At 40.8% G+C, this 22,203-nt stretch overlaps 1 protein-coding gene across 8 annotated transcripts in view; it reads left to right on the top strand.

Moving 5' to 3' along the window:
• Window positions 1-22,203, top strand: part of spopla (speckle type BTB/POZ protein like a) — a 234,251-nt gene that overhangs the window by 134,817 nt on the left and 77,231 nt on the right. For 5 of the 8 annotated variants that reach the window (XM_041201292.1, XM_041201294.1, XM_041201296.1 and 2 more), the window contains one exon: window positions 19,255-19,485. The exons of 1 other annotated variant lie outside the window; for it this stretch is intronic. The gene's annotated coding sequence lies outside the window, so the exon portion shown is untranslated. Of the gene's footprint in view, window positions 1-19,254; window positions 19,486-20,681; window positions 20,737-22,203 lie in introns of those variants that run through there. 2 more of the 8 variants (XM_041201299.1, XM_041201301.1) reach the window with 2 other exon arrangements.

The raw sequence follows: 22,203 nt of genomic DNA, 5'->3' as shown, positions 1-22,203 counted from the left end.
GAGTCAAATGCTGCCTTGATGTTAAAGGCAGCATTTGACTCAGCAGGGCAACAAGGAGCCCTAGCAAAATATCAATGGCAATCAGTAATAAAGGCAGTCACTCTCTCCTCAGGACTGGAATTGAGTTCTTTTGTCCATTTTTGGATTAATGCTGTAATGAGATCTGGAGCTGAGTTGCCCTGGCAGGACCCAAACTGTGCATGTGAGCAGGTTCTTAGTAAGTGCTTCCTTGATAGTACTATTGATGAGACCTTCCCTAATAATTGAGAGTAGAATAGATGTCTATCTTGTAGCTGCACTGGAACAGTTTGGCTAGGAGCAGCGCTAGTTCTGGGGTAAGAGTGCTCAGCACTGCAGCTGAGATGTTGTCAGACTGTTGCTATGTCTAGTGTACTCAGCTGTTTTGCGACATCACATGGAATGAATCAAATTTGGCTGAAGACTGGCATCTGTAATGTTGGAAATGCGTCAGTTTCCATGCAGCAAGGTCCCACAAACAGGAACGTGATAATAAACAGAGTAGTGATGGTATTTGCCAGAAATCATCTTCAAAATTATGCCATTGAATCATTTACGCCCACTTGAGAGGGCAGACAGAGCCTCGGTTTAATGTATTATCCAGAAGATGGTACCTTTCGACAGTGCAGCCCTGCATTACTCTCACTGGGTGTCAACCTAGTTTGTGCTCAAGTCTTTGGGATTCGAACCCACGCCTTCTGACTCAGGCAAGATAATACTGAGTCACAGCAGTTGAGATTAATTATAATGGTTTAACTGTAACATAAGTGTAATATTAAAAGGTTTGTTGTGTACAGTGAAACCTTGCTATGACTTGCATTATGAATTATTTGTGATTCTATATGGATGATCCTCATTTGGCTAAGTCATTGGTTGTTGCCATTTTGCTACTGAACTGAGTTTCATGTTTGGTCTCAATACTGCAATTAAGGTTGATTCAGTGACTAAATCCAAAATCATACTAGTACTGAGGTAATAAAATTCATACTCAATGCAACCAAATCAAACCTAACTCCAATTCCTTTGTGGTCGTATTTGAACAAGCTGTTTTGGAAACAGGATGTTTACAATCAACTGGAAAAGGGCCAAGGAGAACATTTAATATTGATTTTTGGCTTGCCCTGTATATTTACAGTTGTTTACAATGGAGTTTGGATTTAATTTGTATTCTATTGTACAATAATCAGCTTATATTTAATACGTTCACTGGATAGGATTACCACTGATTTGTTTTCATTACATATGTTGCATTTTTGTACATTTTTAAAATGCCCTGTGTCCCAAATCAAATATTTTAAATGTGAACTTAATGCTATTCTATGAAAGAAAGGTGCTATTCTAATCCTTTGCCAAGTTAATCTGTGTGGGTAGAGTTGAGGAACTACAAAGGTTAAAAAAAACTATAATGGGAGTTATGTAGAGGCATCCGAACAGTAGTCAGGATGTGTGGCACAAGATACACCAGGAGATAGAAAAGGCGTGTAAGAAAGGCAAGGTTACAGTGATCATGGGGGATTTCAATATGCAGGTTGACTGGGAAAATCAGGTTGGTAGTGGATCCCAAGAAAAAGAATTTGTGGAATGTCTACGAGATGGCTTTTTGGAGCAGCTTGTGGTGGAGCCCACTAAGGAACAGGTAATTCTAGATTTAGTGATGTGTAATGAGGCAGATTTGATAAGGGAGCTTAAGGTGAAGGAACCCTTAGGAGGAAGTGACCATAATATCTTAGAATTTACCCTGCAATTTGAGAGGAAAAAACTGGAATCAGATGTAAAGGTATTACAGTTGAATAAAGGCAACTACAGAGGCATGAGGGAGGAGCTGGCCAGAATTGACTGGGAGATGAGCCTAGCAGGAAAGACAGTGAAACAGCAATGGCAGGAGTTTCTGGGAGTAATTTGGGGGAGACAGCAAAAATTCATCCCCAGGAAGAATAAGCACGCTAAAGGGAGGACGAGGCAACCATGGCTGACTAGGGAAGTCAGGGACAGCATAAAAGCTAAAGAGAAAGCATACAATGCGGCAAAGAGCAATTTGGAAACCAGGGGATTGGAAAGCCTACAAAGACCAACAGAGGACAACTAAAAAAGAAATAAGGAGGGAGAAAATTAAATATGAGGGTAAACTAGCCAGTAATATAAAAGAAGATTGCAAGAGTTTTTTTTAGATATATAAAGGGTAAGAGAGATGCAAAAGTGGACATTGGGCCGCTAGAAAATGACGCTGGAGAAGTAGTAGTGGGGAACAAAGAAATGGCGGAGGAACTGAATAGGTACTTTGCGTCAGTCTTCATGGTGGAAGACACGAGTAACATCTCTAAAGTTCAAGAGAGTCGGGGGGCAGAGGTGAGTATGGTGGCCATTACCAAGGAGATGGTGCTAGGAAAACTGAAAGGTCTGAAGGTGGATAAATCACCTGGACCAGATAGATTACCCCCCGGAGTTCTGAAGAAGATAGCTGAAAAGATAGTGGAGGCATTAGTGGTGATCTTTTAGGAATCACTGGAGTCAGGGAGGGTCCCAGCGCACTGGAAAATCGCTAATGAAACCCCCCCTGTTTAAGAAGGGAGTGAGGCAAAAGACAGGAAATTACAGGCCGATTAGCCTGACCTTGGTCGTTGGTAAGATTTTAGAGTCCATTATTAAGAATGAGATTTCAGAATACTTGGAAGTGCATAGGGCAAAGTCAGCATGGTTTCATCAAGGGGAGGTCATGCCTGACAATTCTGTTAGAATTCTTTGAGGAGGTAACGAGTAGGTTAGACAAAGGAGAGCCAATGGATGTTATCTTCTTGGACTTCCAGAAGGCCTTTGACAAGGTGCCGCACAGGAGGTTGCTCAGTAAGATAAGAGCCCATGGTGTTAGAGGCAAGGTACTAGCATGGATAGAAGATTGGCTGTCTGGCAGGAGGCAGAGAGTGGGGATAAGGGGGTCCTTCTCAGGATGGCGGCCGGTGACTAGTGGAGTTCCGCAGGGGTCAGTGTTGGGACTACAATTTTTCACTTTATACATTAATGATCTAGATGAAGGAACTGAGGGCATCCTGGCTAAGTTTGCAGATGATACAAAGATAGGTGGAGGGACAGGTAGTATTGAGGAAGTGGGGAGGCTGCAGAAGGATTTGGACAGGTTAGGAGAATAGGCATAGAAGTGGCAGATGGAATACAACATGGGGAAGTGTGAGGTCATGCACTTTGGTAGGAAGAATAGAGGCATAGCCAATTTTCTAAATGGGGAGAGAATTCAGAAATCTGAAGTGCATAGGGACTTGGGAGTCCTAGTCCAGGATTCTCTTAAGGTTAACTTGCAGGTTGAGTCGGTAGTTAGGAAGGCAAATGCAATGTTGGCATTTATTTCGAGAGGACTAGAATATAAAAGCAGGGATGTGCTGCTGAGGCTTTATAAGGCTCTGGTCAGACCACATTTAGAATATTGTGAGCAATTTTGGGCCCTGTATCTCAGGAATGATGTTCTAGCCCTAGAGAGAGTCCAGAGGAGGTTCACAAGAACGATCCCAGGAATGAAAGGCTTAACATGTAAGGAACGTTTGAGGACTCTGGGTCTATACTCGATGGGGTTAGAAGGATGAGGTGGGGGGGGGGGGGGTTGCTTCTGATTGAAACTTACAGAATACTGAAAGGCCTGGATAGAGTGGACATAGGGAAGATGTTTCCATTAGTAGGAGAGACTAGGACCCGAGGGCACAGCCTCAGAGTAAAGGGAAGACCTTTTAGAACAGAGATGAGGAGAAACTTCTTTAGCCAGAGAGTGGTGAATCTATGGAATTCATTGCCACAGAAGGCTGTGGAGACCAGGTCACTGAGTGTATTTAAGACCAAGATAGATAGGTTCTTGTTTGGTAAGGGGATCAAAGGTTATGGGGAGAAGGCAGGAGAATGGGGTTGAGAAACTTATCAGCCATGATTGAATGGTGGAGCAGACTCGATGGGTTGAATGGCCTAATTTCTGCTCCTATGTCTTTTGGTCTAAGTGTTGTGAACTGTTATGGAGACCTCTAAGATTAGATGGAGAGTTCTAACTTGTAATGTAAGAAAGATCTTGTATTATAATGTTGACCTTTCACTTATGAAACGTGGGTTGGCACTGAGCCCAGACTGATGAAGTTAGATTTTTTTTTCCTACTGTTGTATGTTGGAGAAATGTTTTAGTAATGTTTTAGGAATTGAAACAAATTATTATCTTCCGTGTTGGGTCCTCGGGTTCAGCGATTCAGCTGCATACAGTTTGAAATCCAGCTATTTATTGAGCTAGGCTCTGATTTCCTTGTTATTTCCAGCTTTTGCACTGCATTAATAGTGCAGTCAATTTTGATATAGAGCATTAAGACTGCAAGATATTTTGAAGCAGGGCTTGTGCAAAAACACGTATGATGCCTTATCCAGTAATTCTGAGACTATTGATTCAAATTGATTTCAAGTACAGATCAGTATTAGAGTAGCAATGTAGCTAGGGATTCAGATCCTGATCTGTTTTGCAAGTGTAATAAAACCAAACCATGATTAATAATTGCCATGAATTGGTCTCGCAGCAGTTTGTTTTTGCACTAGCTGCAGTATAACTCTAGTCTGATGATGGTGTTTTATTAGTCTGGCGTTAGTGTTTTATAAAAGTATTCAGTCAGCTCATTAGACAGTCAGAAACGTTTAGAACTTTGTAGGATATCTCGTAACTTTGAAAGAAAGTTAACACTCGTTCTTTATTTACTAACAGACACTAGTTTTGTGGACAGCAGTGTTCTGCTCATGTTAAAGGTTGCATTTGTAGTATCTTTTATCATTGACTTTACAGCAGCCAGTCTCTGGCAGGAAGGAAAGATTTGTGCCTCAAGCTTTCTCTGCTGGAAGGAAAGATCTTAGCCTCCAGGCATACCTGATGCAAAAATAGTCACCTTGTGCAAAAACAAAGGGGATTGCAGTGATTATCGAGGCAGCTCCTTGTTAAGTATTGTGGAGAAGGTCTTTGCTCGCATTGCTGTGACCAGAGTGCAGACCCTGGTATCACTTCTACCCTGAGACTCAGTGCGGCTTCAGAGCTGGCAGATTGCAGTGGACGTGATTTTCTCACTTCAGCAGTTATAAGAGAAATGCCACAAACAGAGCAGACCACTCTACATGCCTTCACAGAACTCATCAATGCCTTCAAACTTGTCAGCAGAGGCAGACTCTTTAAACAGTTTCCTGCCTGGCCTCTTGGGTATCATTTCTTCTTTCCATGAGAACATGCATAGTTTCGTCAGTGCAATTGTACACCATTGGAGGCTTTCAAGATCATCAGTAGGGTAAAGCAGGACTGTGTCCTGATGCCAGCCCTCTACGGAATATTTTTCTCCATGCTGCTTTTGTATGCTCTTGGCGAAGCTGTTCAACTGAGCGAGACTGTGTGCCAAGACCCAAGTGTCCTAGTCTGAGACTTGCTTTTTCCTCATGATGCTGCCCTGGCATCCCATACTGAAATTCACTTGAAGCAGCTTGTAGATTGGTTCCCCTGGGCCTGCAAGGATTTTGGACTAACAATTAGTGGCAGGAAGACCAAAATTAAAGGCCAGGACGTAGAGACTCCACCTTCCATTAACACTCTGGAGATCCTTGACAGCTTCACATACTTGGATCAACAATTACCAGGAACCTGTCCCTTGATGCTGAAATAAGCTCCAGGGTTGCCAATGCCACAGGTGACATTTCAAAGTTGAACAGTTGAGTGTAGACCAACAGCAAACTAACCCAAAATACAAAGCTGCATGAATAAGTCTTGTATTCTCAGCACCCTCCTTTACCACAACCCTCTGGGGTAGAGAATTCCAAAGATTCACAGCCCTTTGAGTGAAGTAATTTCTCCTCATCTCAGCCCAAAATGATTGGCCCCTTATTCTGAGACTCTGCCCCCGTGTTTTAGACTCCCTAGCTGGCGGAAGCAATCTCTCAGCGTCTACCCTAACAAGCCCCCTCAGAATTTTGTGGGTTTCAATGAGATTGCTTCTCATTCTTCTAAACTCCAGAGAATATAAGCACAATTTACTTAGCCTCTGATCACAGGACAGCCCCCTCATCCCAGGGACCAATCTAATAAACCTTTGTTGTACCACCTCCAATGCAAGTATATCATTTTTTAAATGTGGAGACCAAAATTCTCTCACTATTCCAAATGTGGTCTCATTAAAGTCCTGTACAACTGGAGCAAGACCACTTTATTCTTGTACTCCAAACCCCTTGCAATAAAGGCCAACATGCCATTTGCCTTTCTAATTGCTTGCTGCACCTATATGTAAACTTTCTGTGTTCCTTGTACCAGCACAACCAAGTTTCTCTGAACATCAATAATTACAAGTTTCATGCCTTTTTAAAAAATATTATGTTTTTTATTTTTACAACCAGAATGAATAATTTCACACTTCCCTGCGTTATATTCCATCTGCCATCTTGTTACTTGCTTACTTAACTTTGTCCATGGCCTGAATTTGTCAGTCGGCGGGAGCGGGTGGGGGCTGTCGCAGAGCCAATCACCGCCCACAATTGGCTTCACGCCACTATTTTACGTGGGCGGGCCATTTAAGGCCTGCCCAGCGTAAGGCGCAAGCCACAGTGCTCAGTGCTACCTGTGCGGGCTGGGGGGGGGATAGCGAGTTGGGGCCAGCGCACTTTCGCGCATGCGTGCGAAGAGCGTTTCAATCTCCGAGGCACAGAGCTGCCTTGGAGATTGAATCACTATTGAAATTATTAAATAAATGGATAAAATTTATTTAAACATGTCCCATCTCATGTGACACAGTCACATGAGATTGGACGTGTTTTTATATTTAAGAAATTCTTTTTATTTAATTCATAAAAGCTTTAGGAAACCTCATCCCGCTCGTGGATGAGGTTCCCTAAAAACGGTGAAGGCCGCTTGGCCTTTTCACCTGCCCACCAACTAAGGTTGGATGGGCAGCGTTAACAATAATATTAATTACTTCCTTAATGGCCTTAATAGGCTGTTTAAATATCTGCAGATGCGCGGCTGACTCTGGCACGCTCCTGCCGAACGAAACATCACAATGATATCGAGATGCAAACCCAATGTCATCGCGTCATTTTATGCGTCGGCGTGGCGGGCCCGCTCCCACACGCTGACTGAAAAATCTGCCCCATATCTCTTTGCAGCCTCCCTGTGTCCTCCCCACAGTTCACCTTCCCACCTAGCTTGGTAACATCAGCAACTTTGATGCATTATTCTCTGCCTCTTCATCTAAGTCATTAACATAGATTGTTAGTAGCTGGGGCCCCCGCACTGATCCTTGCGGCTCTCCACTATTCACTGCCTGGCAACTTGAAAAAGCTCCATTTATGTTCACTCTCTGATTAATGGATAGAAAGCAATCTTCTACTTATGCTGAAGTACTACCACCAACTCCATAAGCCCTTATCTTGCCTATTAACCTTTTGTGTGGCACCTTATTGAATGTCCTTTGGAAATCCAGGTATACTATATCTACTGGTTCCCTTTAAGTACATTATTAAGACTTCCTTAATATATCCCAGCATTTTTCCAAAAATTGATGTTAGGCTAACTGGCCTGTAGTTCACTGTTTTCTCTCTCCCTTTCTTGAAAAGTGATGTAACATTTGCCAACTTTCAATCTAATGGGACCCTTCCCAAGTTAAGGAATGTTGGAAAATCATAGCTAGCACTTCCACTTTCTTTGCAGCTATCTCTTTTAGAACTCAAGGGTGTAGGCCATCAAGTCCTGGGTTTTGTCAGATTTTAATCCATCCAGTTTCGCCAATACCTTTTTTCTGCTAATATTGATTTTCTTAATTTCCTCGCTTTCTATGGCCCCTAAGTTACCATCTATTTCTGGCATGGAACTTGTGTCTTCTACTGTGAAGACAAACACAAAATATTTGTTCAATGCATCTGCTAGCTTTACAGTGAGAGAAACAGCGTGGCCATTTACAGGGGGTGGGTGCGAGAGGAGCGGGGCCTTTAACAGTGAGAGAAAAGTATGAGACCATTAAAGAGTGCGAAGGGGAAAAGAACGCAGAGAGCAGCAGATTGATGAATAGGATTGGTGAGTATTTCTAGCCTTTAAAGTAAGGTCTATAGTTTGTGTTCAGATCTTGAGTCTTTTTTACTCTTTTCCTAAAGATAGTTTGTTAAGTATAAAATCAATACTGATGTGTATAAAAATAATTATAATAAAGTGTAAAGAATGGGAATACCAGAGTAATTAATAAACTGAATAAAATACGGTAGTGATGGCAGGATGGGTGATGTGTTGCTGCTGCAGCATGCAGGAGCTGCTGAACACCAAGGTTATCCAGAGCAAACACATTGATTCCAAGTGTTTGCAGCTCAAGGAACTTTGGATCCGAGTTAAGAAGTTGGAGTCCGAGCTGCAGACATTGCGTCACATCACGGAGGGGGAATGTTACCTGGACACTTTGTTCCAGGAGGCGGTCACACCCCTCAGATTATGTAATTCAAATTGGGTCTGTGATCAGGGACAGGAGGGTATGACTGCAGGTGAAGCAGGTTTGGGGACCCAAGGAATAGCCTTCGAGGAGCCTTGGCCCCTTCAACCGTCCAACAATTACAAAGTTCTTGCAAGCTGTGTGGATAAAAGCAGGGACTTCAGGGAGGATGAGCGATCTGACCACAGCACCTTGGTACAGGAAGCCATTCAAGTGGAGGGAGGAAATGGGACAGTATAATTAGAGGGATAGATACTGTTCCCTGCAGCCGTAAGCGAGGGTCCAGAAGGCTATGTTGCCTGCCTGGCACCAGAGTTAAGGACATCTCAGGGCTGGAGGGGAACTTGGAGTGGAAGGAGAGGGATCCTGTTGTCATTATCTATGTTGGTACCAATGACATTGATAAGGTTAGAAAGGAGGCTCTGCTGAAAGAATTTGAATAGTTACAAGCTAAATTAAAAAGCAGAACTTACAAGGTTATAATTTTGCAATTGCTACCTGAGCCACAGGCAAACTGGCATAGGGTAAATAAAGTCAAGGAGTTAAATGCATGGCTCAGAGATTGGTGTGGGAGAAATGCGTTTCAGTTCATGGGGCACTGGCACCAGTACTGGAGTAGAAGGGAGTTGTTCCGTTGGGACAGGCTTCACTTGAACTGTGCTGGGACCAGTGTCCCGGTGAGCTGAAAACTAGGGCTATAGAGAGGGCTTTAAACTAAATAGAGCTTTGGAAAGGGGATATGTGGGCTGACAAAGCAAAAGGACATGGCAGCTTTGCAAGGCAGCTATTTAGGTAATGATACCCAGAATTTGACAGGAAGGGAAACAAACATTTAAAAAAAAAGCAGCAAATAGGGCCAAAAAGAGGAAGAAAATGGTAAAAAGGCTCCTTGCTTAAATGCATGTAGCATTTGGAACAAAATGAATGAATTAACGGCACAAATGGACGTTAATAGGTATGATCTTATAGCATTACAGAGACCTGGTTACAAGGAGATCATAGCTGGGAACTAAATAATCAGGGTTATGTGACTTTTCGAAAGGACAGGCAAGAAGGAAAGGGTGGTGGGGTAGCTTTGTTAGTATAAGATGGAATAAGCATGATAGCAAGAAAGGATCTTAGATTGGATGATGTAGAATCCATATGGGTGGAGGTAAGAAATATCAAGGGGAAGAAGATACTGGTGGGAGTAGTCTATTGGCCCTCTGACAGTAGCTAAACTGCAGGACAGAGACTAAATCAGGAAATAATGAGGGCATGTAAAAAAGGCAGTACATTAATCATGGGTGACTTTAATCTTCATGTAGATTAGGAAAATCAAATTGGCAGAGGTAGGCATGAACAATAATTCATGGAGTGTATTCTTAGAACAATATGTTGTGAATCCAACCAGGGGTCAAGCTATTTTGGATCACAGTGTGTAATGAGGCAGGTTTAATAAATGATCTCAGAGTAAAGGATCCCCTCAGAAACAGTGACCATTTTATGACAGCATTTCGCATTCAGTTTGAGAGTGAGAAATTTGGGTCAGAAGCAACTGTGCTAAACTTAAATAAGGGTAATTACAATGGAATGAGGGTGGAGTTGGCTGGAATGAACTGGGAAGGGAGTTTAGCAGAAAAGATGCTTGATGAACAATGGCAGATGTTTAAGAAAATAATTCATGACTCTCAGCAAAGATATATATCCCAGTTAGGAAGAAGGATTCAAGGAAGGGGATAAACCAACATGGTTAACCAAGGAAGTTAAGGACAGTACCAAATTGAAAGAAAAAACATATAATGTGGCAAAGATTAGTGATAAACCAGAGGATTGGGAAAGTTTCAAAAACCAAAAGAGATGACCAAAAATAAATAGAGGGAGAAAATAAACTTTGAGGGTAAACTAGCAAGTAATATAAAAACAGATAGTGAGAGCTTCTTTAAATATATAAAAAGGAAAAGAGAGGCCAAAGTGAACATAGGCCCCTTAGAGAATGAGGCTGGGGAAATAATGGGGAACCAGGAAATGGCAGAGGAGTTGAATAAATACTTTGCTTCATAGTAGAAGACACTAATAGCATTCCACAAATACTAAATAATCAAGGGGGAAAATTGGGGGAAGAAATAAATACAATAGCTATCACTAGAGAAAAAGTACAAGGGAAACTAATGGGGCTAAAGGCCCATAAGTCCCCCGGACCTGCTGGGTTATATCTGGAAAAGTCTCAGAGGAGTGGAGAACAGCCAATGTAATGCCCTTATTCAAAAAGGGAGGGAGACAAAAAACAGGTAACTGAAGGCCAGATAGCTTAACATCTGTCATTTGGGAAATTGTTGGAGTCTATTATAAAGGATGTAATAGCAGAGCATTTAGAAATACATCATTAATCAAGCACAGTCAGCATGGCTTCATGAATGGGAAATCATGCCAAACAAATTTATTATAATTCTTTGAGGAGGTAACAAGCATGATAGATAAAGGAGAACCAGTAGACGTGATATATTTGGATTTCCAAAAGACGTTTGATAAGGTTACTCACATAAGGCTACTTAATAAGATAAGAGCCCATGGTTTTAGAGGTAGCATATTAGCATGGATAGAGGATTGGCTAACTAATAGAAGACAGAGTTGGGATAAGGAGGGGCATTTTCGGGATGGCAACCTGTAAGTGGTGGAGTGCCACAGGGATCAGTGCTGGGGCCTCAATTATTTACAATATATATTAATGACTCATATGAGGAAAGTGAATGTATAAGTTTGTAGGGAATGTGAAGTTTGCAGATGACACAAAAATAGGTGGGAAGGCAAGTGGTGAGGATGATGCAAGGAGTCTACAGAGAGATAAGGACAGGTTAAATGAGTGGGCAAAAACTTGACAGATTTAATATAATGTGGGAAAATTTGAGGTCATGCAATTTGGCAGGAAGAATAGAGGAGCTGAATATTACTTAAATGGAGAAAGACTGCAGAAGGCTGCAGCACAGGGATTTGGGAGTCCTTGTGCATGCATCCCAGAAAGCCAACATAAGAGTTCAACAGGTAATAGGGAAGGCAAATGGAATGTTGGCCTTTATTTCAAAGGGAATGGAATATAAAAATAGGGAAGTCTTGCTAAAACTATACAAGGCATTAGTTAGACCACCCTTAGAATACTATGAACAATTTTGGTCCCCTTATCTAAGGAAAGATATACTGGCATTGAAGGCAGTCCAGAGAAGGTTCACTAGATTGATCCCAGGTATGGAGGGATTTTCTTATGAGGAGAGGTTAAGTAGGTTGGGCCTGTACTCATTGGAGTATAGAAGAATAAAAGGCAACCTTATTGAAACCTATAAGATTCTTAGGGGGCTTGACAGGGTAAATGCTCAGAGATTGTTTTCCCTTGTGGGAGAATCTAGGACCAGAGAGCATAATCTTAGATGAAGGGGGCGCCCATTTAAAAGAGAGATAAGGAGGAATTTCTTCTGAGGGTAGTCAATATGTGGAATTCTTTACCACAGAGGGCTATAGAGGCTAGGTCATTAAGTATATTTAAGGCTGAGATAGACAGATTTTTAATCAACAAGGGTATCAAGGGTTATGGGGAAAAGGCAGGAAAGTGGTGCTGAGGATTATCAGATCAGCCATGATCTCATTGAATTGCGGAGCAGACTCAATGGGCTGAATGGCCTACTTCTGCTCCTATGGCTCATGGTTTTATGCTATTTCCTCATTTCCAGGATAATTTCTCCTGTCTCTTTTTTTAAGGGGTCAATGTTTACTTATCTAATCCGTTCCTCTTTATATACTTGTAAAAGCTCTTACAATCTGTTTTTACATTTCTGCCTAGCTCACTCTCCCATATTCTATTTTTTTTTCCCTTTATATCAACTTTTTGCTCCTCTGCTGGCACTCAGACTTTCTACTGTTCTTGCAACATTATAAGCCTCGTCTTTTAATCTATTACTATCCTTAATTTCCTGAGTGAGTCACAGACGGGTCGGTCTTGCTGAGTTTTTGTTTTTCAATGGAATTATTTTTGTTGAAGATTTTGAATTGTTTCTTTAAATGTTTCCCACTGTTCAAGTATATTCACAGGCGCACCGGTGTAGGTGGTACACTGGAAGAGTGTTTTCTCCAATGGGCATTTCTTAAAATTTTCTCCCATGTCTTCTCTGAGGTAATAGAAATAGATGCTCCTGTGTCAACCTCTATTCAACCATTTTACCATTTAAGGCAATGCCAACTTTTAGTCCTTCATCTAGTTTCAGATCAGACTGAACGCAATACGATTGCTGTTGTGCATTGTTGCCATTAGTTTCACTTTGTCGCGCCTGGACTTGCATTATTTTTTGTATTTTGTTTCCAAGCAATGTGTTTTTTTCATTTTCAAGTGCGACTTGTCTGTGTGCTGTTCGTGATGCCCTTTTCTTGGCAGTACTGCTTTACTGTGATCAGCCTTTGATCTACATGCACGCTGTATGTGTCCTTTTTTCCATAGTAGCGATAATCAGTGATTTTCCACTTGCATGCTTCTGCATTATGCGCTATTCCATTACAGTGGTAACATGTTTGGAAGCGAGTATACCCTGACTTTATTTTAACTTGGCATTGTTAGAATGCGCTTTCAAAGCTCCAGCTTGTTTCACTGCCATTTCTTTGCTCTGCGGAATCTCAAACGCTTTCTTCAGTGTCAACTCTTGCTCCACTAACAATCTACACAGAATTCTTTCTTAGTCCACAAACCAAGCAATCACACAACACTTCTTCCAGGTAACCTTTAAAGTCAGCGTTCCACTAATTTTCTCAACTCAGCCAGGAACTGGGAAACTGACTCACTCTGATGCTGTTCTCTTCAGTGAAACTTGAATCTGTCGGCAATAATTGCTGGTCTGGGATCGGAAGTGCTTTTTCAAACGTCGACAAGCTCTTTAAAGTTTTTATCTGCTGCCTTGTCAGGAACAATGAGATTTCTCAGTAAAGTGAACGTTTTCATTCTGATGACTGTGTAAGAAACACTGAGGCCTGCTTTTCCTCTTTAATCTCATTCGCACTGAAAAAATGTTCCATTTGCTCAACATAAACTACAAAGTCCATAGTAGTTGGATTAAAAGCCCCTAATAATGATGATCCCATCCTTTTTGCTATTTGAAGTATATTGTCACTTAACAATTAAGAATATAGACACACACACAACTATTTGCTTCTGAGTCCCAGCTTCCTGTGTGGAAAAAAAACAGAAGGTTCCTTTATTGCTTATTCTATACAAGAAGGCAATAGATCTGGGACTTATCACACTCTACTAGCAATTTTTTTTTTATAGCGCTTTTTAACTAAAATGTCTTTTTCAGAAAAAGCTTACACATTAAACACAAACATCACAGTGCACCTGCTTGGAGGGATCCCAGCATGTTTGCCCTCTTGAATCTGCGACAATTCTGCTGGCCAGGTCATGCATCCCCAAAGATTGCCCAAGACGAGCTTGCTTTTGGCACGACACCAACAGGTCGCCTGCATGTGTGATACAAGGGCATCTGTAAGCAAGACTTCAAGTTGACCAGGATCAGAGTTGATGCCTGGGAAGTCCTTGCTCCTGACCAGAGTGCCTGGAGGCAAGGAAAAAGCAGAGAACAAAAGAACTGACCAGATGGTAGAAAACACAGCCTGCCTGAAGGCAAGACATCAGGCGACTTTGAGCCAATGCTTCAAGCCAGCTGCGGAAGGGACTGGCACTCACAAATCGCCCTCTTTAGCCACCACAAACAATGTTTAATACAGAAGTGGTATACATCCTGACCGCAGTCTATTGTCCCCTGAGATAGACGAGTGCCAAAACTGCAGCCATTAGGAATGTGCTTTGGATAGCAGAATCTCGGTTTGCTGACTGCATCATATGTCGTAATTAAGTAATAGCAGCCTAATGTTATATACAGTGCTGAAGAATGAGTATATATGCTGAACCGTATGCAACTATCTGTACAAGTGACGTAGTCAAAAGAGGAGCAGTTATCCAGCTGTATTTGAAGAAATATGCTAGTTCTCAACTGTTATTGCTGATTTTATTGTTTGATTTCAAAATAGTGATGCTGCTTGCAGAGCAGAAGAATCAAGCCCATGAAGCTTTGTATTAATTATGATTCTACCAGAATTGATAGTATTATCAGTGCTCGTTAACTCTTTTTAAATGTTTGAAATGATGATGGCATTCATTTATTCAATTTCTAAGTAAATGTAGCAAGCTCAGGAGTCGAGGAAATGTTATACGTTTTTCTACCTCTCTTCAGTTCCAAAGAAGTCATATTGGATTCGAAAAGTCAATTCTGTTTCTCCCTCCATGGATACTGCCAGACCTACTGAGATTTTCTAGCACTTTCTGTTTTCATGTTCTATGTATCGACTTGCTGGTTGATTCCATTGTCATGTGCATTCCTGAACTTAATGGAAAAATAAACCATCTGGTAGACATCATACCATAGGCTATAATCTACTAATCCGATTTATTAAACAGTAAACAGGCAAGTGAATTTGAGTTTGGAATGCCTCAAACCTCCTCTTTGCCATGAAGTGAGTGAGGTATGAATATTTCTTGTTGTGTTTCACTGTTATCAACTTAGAGAAGAAACCTCAATACGTGACTCATTGTGGTGAGAATCTGGATCTGCAATCACTGGATTCTGAATTTGCCCTTTCTAAGTTACAACACCAGAACAACTATCCATGTACTGGATTTCTGTGTGCATGTTTGCTTTACTAGTGATGTTATGCCTGTACACCTCTAATTTGGGTGGTGTGAGAGAAAGAAATTTCATTAAAAACCAGCAATGTGATAAGTGTGACCTAATGGGTCTATTAGCATGCAACTGTGACCAAGAATATTTCTCATGAACTGTTATTCCTTTCTTCTGACCTGTGTAGGATATCTCTATCCATGTGTTGACTCCAGAGTCAATGCTGTAGTATCAACTGGGCTTTAGGTTTTTTAGATAAAGTGGCGGTAAAGCCGCAGCATTGGGATATTTTACTTGGTGACTCTGAATTAAGTGTTTTTTTTTCCCCCCTGTACGTATTATAAAATTTATTTCAAGGCCTCCATTAAATAGCCATGTTATCTGCTCCAGCTTGTGCTGCAGGAGTTCTTCAGGACCCAACTGTCTTCAGCTGCTTCATCAGTTACCTTCTCTCTAACATAAGGTCAGAAATGGGGATGTTTGCTGGTGACTGCACAGTTTTCAGTTCCATTTGCAACTCCTCAGACACTGAAGGAGTCTGTGTCCATATACAGCAAGCCTGGAACACAGAGATAAAAACAAAAAAACTGCGGATGCTGGAAATCCAAAACAAAAACAGAATTACCTGGAAAAACTCAGCAGGTCTGGCAGCATCGGCAGAGAAGAAAAGAGTTGACGTTTCGAGTCCTCATGACCCTTCAACAGAACTAGGTGAATCCAAGAAAGGGGTGAAATATAAGCTGGTTTAAGGTGTGTGTGGGGGGGGGGTGCGGGTTTGGGTGGGGGGAAGAGAAGTGGAGGGGGGTGGTGCCCTTGTGGACTCGAAACGTCAACTCTTTTCTTCTCCGCCAATGCTGCCAAGCCTGGAACACATTCAGGCTTGGGCTAATAACTGTTAAGATACATTCGTGTCACATAAGTGGCAGGCAATGACCATCTTTTAACAAGAGAGAATCTAACCACCTCTCCTTGACATTCTATGCCAACACCATTGCTGAATACCCCACTGTCAACCTCCAGGGAGGTCACCGTTGACCAGAAACTTAACTAGACTAGCCCCATAAATACTGTGGCTATAAAGCAGGTCAGAGGCTGGGTATTCTATGGTGAGTGACTCATTTCCTGATTTCCCCAAAGTCTTTGTATCATCACAAGTCAAGACTGTGATGGAATGCTCTTCTTTTTCTGGATGAGTGCAGCTCCAACAACACTTCACTCCAAAAAGCTTGATGCTATCCAGTCTTGATTGACATCCCATCCCCAACCCCACCCCTGCCACCCACCTTAACGATTCATTTCCTCCACCATCAGCACCCAATGGCTGCTATGTGTACCATTTAGAAGATGAATTGTCACAACTTGCCAAGGCTTCTTCAACAACATGTTCCAAACCAGTGATCTCTACCACCTAAAAGGACAAGGGCAGCAGGTGTGTGAGAACACGATCACCCGAAAGTTCCTCTCCAAAGCATGCACCACCCTGACTTGGCAATATATCGCTGTTCCTTCCTTGTTACTGAGTCAAAATCCTGGAACTCCCTACTTAGCAGCACTGTGGGTTTACCTACACTACATGGACTGCAGCAGTTCAGAAGGGCAGTCAGGGATGGGCAATAAATGCAAGAGGTGCCCACATCCTGTGAATGAATTAAAAAATACTTAATGTTCCATCCAGAAGGCTTTAGTGTGTTCTAGTGGGTTCTCTAGTATATTATAGAGAAGCAGTCCTCCAGTGAAGTGGTTTAAATGTAGCCAACACAGTAAAATGTTGTTACTGTATAATTACAGTAAAATCTTTAGATTCAATATATACTTGTGAAAAGTTGATCTTGTAAAAGCCGATCCCATAATTTTTGGCCTAAAATTCTGTAATTTTTCATATACCTTGTGTGAAAGGGATCAGATTATGAATGACAAACCTTGTGATTATTGATAAATGTTGGGTAATTGATATGAACTCTTTAGTAGTGTTGGTTTTTACTTTATTCCATTGCCTTGATCTTTTTTGGATTTCACTTGGGCCCAAATCAAGCACGCATGTCAACCCCTCAAACGTAACCCATGTAAAAGTCAGCCCCATGACTTTTGGTCTTGAAAATTAGTCTCAAAAAATTATACTTTTACATGAGTATATATGGGATTTGGAAAAATATTTGATTATTAAATGTTAAATTTATCTGCTGAACTGGCACCTAATCTTAAATACATATTCCTTAATCTAATAACAGATCAACTCCTCTATCAGTGCTCTGTTTTACTGTTGGAATGCTTAGTTTCATGAGAATTTGGTCTTATGTTGAATTTTCTCTTCAATGGTTTGAGCTGAGACTGTGTTCACGTTGCCTTTGGGACTGTACATAGAAGAAGTTGTTTGAATATCTGTTCCCAACCTATTTAAGTGAAAACCAGAAAAGTAGTGAAAGACTGAAAGAGTGTGTGTACTCATTTCATTTTGTAATGTTTGGGATAATGTATTTTTGATGAATATACTTGCACTTTAAATTTTATGTATAGTGTAGGAAATAGTGACGAGAGTATTGTGTAAAAACTTACCATTAAACATTTACCTTTCTTTCATAAACAGTATTTTTGTGTTGAATTTTATTGCAGAAGATTCCACCTACCTACTCTGCTTTGGTACCTTTTTTTCCAGCTGTCAGTTTTTACGAGAATTAGAGTTTGGTGGTGTTCTATTTGGTCAATATAGGCATAACAGTATAAAAACAATTGTAAAGTTTATAGCCTTAATGACTAGGAAGTGCCAACAATGTTTTAAATTTTTTTTACAATGGATCTCTTCAGTGTGATACTGCTGAGACAGCCGGCTTCAGGCTGAAGTCCATATAGTTAATTTCATAGCCTAGTTCACAGTGCACACAAATAACTGTAGGCCTACTTATTTAGGAAATCTGCAGGTAGGATTTTGAAACTTGAAAATTGAGCATTGGATAATGCTCATTTACTGTATAAAGTGTGCCCTGCGTACCATACTTTGCTGGAAGAGCATTTATTTGAATACCTGTAACAGATGTTAAATGGCAAATCTTTCTCTGTTTCTGTGTTGTATCAAAGTTGCAAGAAAACAATTCTGTGTCCTGGAAAAATATAGAAGTAAATACTGCAGATGCTGGAAACCTGAGATAAAAACAGAAAATGCTGGAAATTCTCAGCAGGCCAAGCAGCATTTGTGGAGAGAAAAACAGTTAACTTTTCAGGTTGATAACCTTCCACCTGGATGGCACTTTGAAAAGATGCTGACTAACTTTGTTTTGTATAGTTGCGAGATAAATATGTAGTAATCATTGATTAGCTGATGTAAAATAATGGACAAATGTTGGTAGAGGATTGAAATATTGCCAAATATTTTTCCACAACAGCACTTAAAATCTGACTATTCTGAAATTACGGCTTTTCCACATTGCATTAAGGAATCCTTACTGTCTCTGTGGGAATTTTATTTAATGAACAATCACATGCATCATAATTGTACTGGTAAACTGAGAGCAGTTAGATCAATTGGAGAATAACTCTGACCTGTAATCAAACAGCTTGTCTTCTCTTCCTCCGTATTGTAAAAGTAAATTAATACTCTTCAGTCTTTCGTCAATATTATGGAAGAGATGATTCTGTGCTTCTGCTTCCATGTACTTGGCATGTTGGCCTTAAAAGGATGTCTTTCACTGCCTTTAGATGGAAGGGAGGGTTTACCATTAAATATAGACCACTTTCCTAAAAATATTAGGAACAATGTAAAATTTAGACAGGAATATTGTGCATTTAGGCTCAAATTTATCATTTGGGGACCCAAATTCACACTACCCTGTAATGGTTGTCGGACAGGTTCTATACTATGGTCCTCACTTGCCTTAATCTTTCTATTCATTATTTTAAAGTTTTTTTGCAATGGTTCTTGCTTCCTAGATGAGTGAGTCTTATGCTGTGCATCTTGTAGTACATATTAAATCCATTTGCTTAATTGAACATACATTTAAGCTTCAGGGTGTGATTCTGTTGTTTTCCTATTTTTCCAATCTACGTTACATCCTTTTATATCAAACTACTTTTATCTTCCTCTTTAGAATGTTTGTTTCTATTTATTCTCGCGAAGTGGGCAACATTGGCATTTATTACTCATCCCTGGGCTTTTTGGAATTGCAGCAGCAAGGAATTCTGACCAACAGTGAAGGGCTGGCAATACATGCCCTAGTCAAGTTGATGTGTGTCTTAATGAATTTTCCACAACATTATTCCTCATGCCCTTCTCAGCTGGAGAAGTTGAAGGGAGGAAGATTCTTATTGGAGTAACCTTGGTGAGTTATTACAGTATATCCTGCCGATCATAGATACTACATTCGAGTGCACCATGTTGCAGGGGGTGGATATCAACTCAGTAGACAGGGGCCAGTCAAGCTAACCACTGTGTCTTGAATGTAACTTTTGAATGTTGTGACTGTTACAGCCATCTAGACAAGTGATAAGTAAAAGCATTTCTTAGAATATATCAGCAGAGATGGAAAGACAACATAAATGTTTCAATAATGCTTTTACTCATTTACACTTACTTTCCCATACCATGAGCAGCCACTCCGCCCCTCTTCTGGTCATCATCTTAGGCTGAAACACATCAAACACAGATATTTAGCCTTTGTAATTCTGCAAAGTTGAACCCTAGAAAGAATACAGCACTGAAGGACCAATTTACTCCATCATGTCTGTGCTGGTTCTTTGGCAGAGCTGTTCAATTAATCTTGCTCTTTTGCTCTTTCTCCATAGTCCTGTAAATGTTTCCCTTCAATTATTTATCCAATTTTCTCAAGTTCTTCATCGCTGGTACCATTTCAGTGAATCTCTTCTACACTTCCTCCAAGACTTTCAAAGTGTGGTGCCCAGAAATAAACAATACTTCAACTGAGGCCTAACCAGTGTTTTTATAAAGCTTTGGCATAACTCCCTTGCTTTTGTACCCCATTCCTCTGTTAATAAAGCCAAGGATCTCATATACTGTTTAACAACCTGCTCTGCTACCTTCAAAGATGTGTGCATGCATCCCTGATCTCTGTTCCTGTACCTCCTTAACATCATATAATTTATTTCACATGCCCACTCTTTGTACCAAAGTCTATCAATTCACATTCAACTACACTAACATTCACCTGCCATCTTTCTGTCCATTTCACCAATCCATTGATATGTGTTACTACCCTTCTAGTTTTATTGCATTAGAGTTTCATATCATCTTTGAAATTATGCCTTGTACACCCAAGTCCATGCCATTAATATACATGAAAATATTTGTGGTCCTGATACCAACTCCTGGGGAAACATTGTATACCCTCCTACTACTCAGGAAAAAAACTGTTCACCACTACTTTCAGCTTTCAGTCTCTTAACTAATTTTGTATCTATGCTGTCACTGTCCCTTTAACCATGTGGACTTTAATTTTGCAGGCAAGTTTATTTTGTGGCACCTTGTCAAATGCCTTTTGAAAGTCCATATACACAACATCCACCACACTACGCTCATCAACCCTCTCCATTGCTTCATCAAAGAACTCAATCAGGTTAGTCAAACATGATTTGCTTTTAACAAAACCTCATTGACTTTAATTTATTAGCCCATACTTGCCCAATTAGCTCCTAATTTTGTCCTAGGTTATTGTGCCTTGGTTTCTTCACCACTGACATTAGGCTGACTGGTCTGTAGTTGAAAGTTTTATCCGTTCCCTTTTTTAAAAACATTTGTAGCATTTGCAATCCTTCAGTCTCTGACACTACCCTATTCCAAGGAGGATTGGGAGATTATGGCCAAAACCTCTGCAATTTTGACTCTTAATTCAGTAATGTAGGATGCATTGGCCAGTGAATTTTCTACTTTGAGGATTTCCCCTTCAGAGTTTGGTGCGAAATTGATCTAAAATATTTACTACTTTAGAAGCAGAATGAGCCACGGACAAGGAAATCTCCTAATTACCAACTATCATCCTCCCTCGGATGATGAATCAAGACTCCACCATTTTGTACATCAGTTGGAAAAAGTACTGTGTGTAGCACATCATCAACAAACGTGGCTTGGTAGCACCACTACTGACCAAGCTGGCTTGAGTCCTGAAAAACATAGACTGAGCTTCTGGCAGGTGGTGTTAATTGACATGAGGGAAATGTATTCACCAATCCTTGTGACCCAGCATATCCCTCGCTCTACCATTACCATCAAGGGAATCAACTCTGTTTCAATAAAGAATATAGAACTGCATGGCCAGGAGCAGCACCAGATGTACCTAAAAATGTGGCGCCAAACTGGTGCAGCTATCTCGTAGGTCTAAATTCTAAATATATGTTGAACAGTGGAAACAGCATGCTATAGATAGAGCTAAGTAATCCCACAACCAACAAATCAGATCAAAGTTCAGCAGTCCCACCACATCTTGTCACAAATGTGGTGAACACTGGAACAACTTGCAGGAGGAGGAGACTCTTCGAACATTTCTGTTCTCAGTAATGTTGTAGCCCAGCTCGCTTATCAGTGTAAAAGAAGGCTGAAGCACCCGCATCTTCAGCAGAGTGTGGGTGATCCATCTTGGCTGCCTCCTGAGGCCATCACAATCACAGATACCAGTCTTTAAGTAATTTGATTCACCCCACATGATCTTGTTATGATCAGAGGGGAAGGGGTGAATTGGCTCCTCTCTCTTCAACCTTGGTTGGTTACAACAAAGGCTTAAGTCTCTTTTTAATGACTATATGCCTTTTCTGAATCCTAATGTATTTAACTATTTATGGGGTGAGCAATAAGGAACTAATCAAAGCGGGTTTTCTTGAGACAGAGAGCAAATTTTATTAACCACTGAATCAGAGGGGGGAAAAAATGACATCACACACACACATATATCAGAAATGAGGGAACTTAGAGTCCAATAAAAATTTTTTTGTGTATTTCTGAAGAAAGAGATGGGAAAACTTTTCATCTTGCACTCATCAGGACACTTGGCAAGAGTACCAATTTGAGGAGAAAACAGCAATTTATACTT

This window comes from Carcharodon carcharias, chromosome 12, assembly GCF_017639515.1.
Source record: "Carcharodon carcharias isolate sCarCar2 chromosome 12, sCarCar2.pri, whole genome shotgun sequence".
Taxonomy (NCBI): domain Eukaryota; kingdom Metazoa; phylum Chordata; class Chondrichthyes; order Lamniformes; family Lamnidae; genus Carcharodon; species Carcharodon carcharias.
This window is presented reverse-complemented; position numbering and strand designations above follow the sequence as displayed.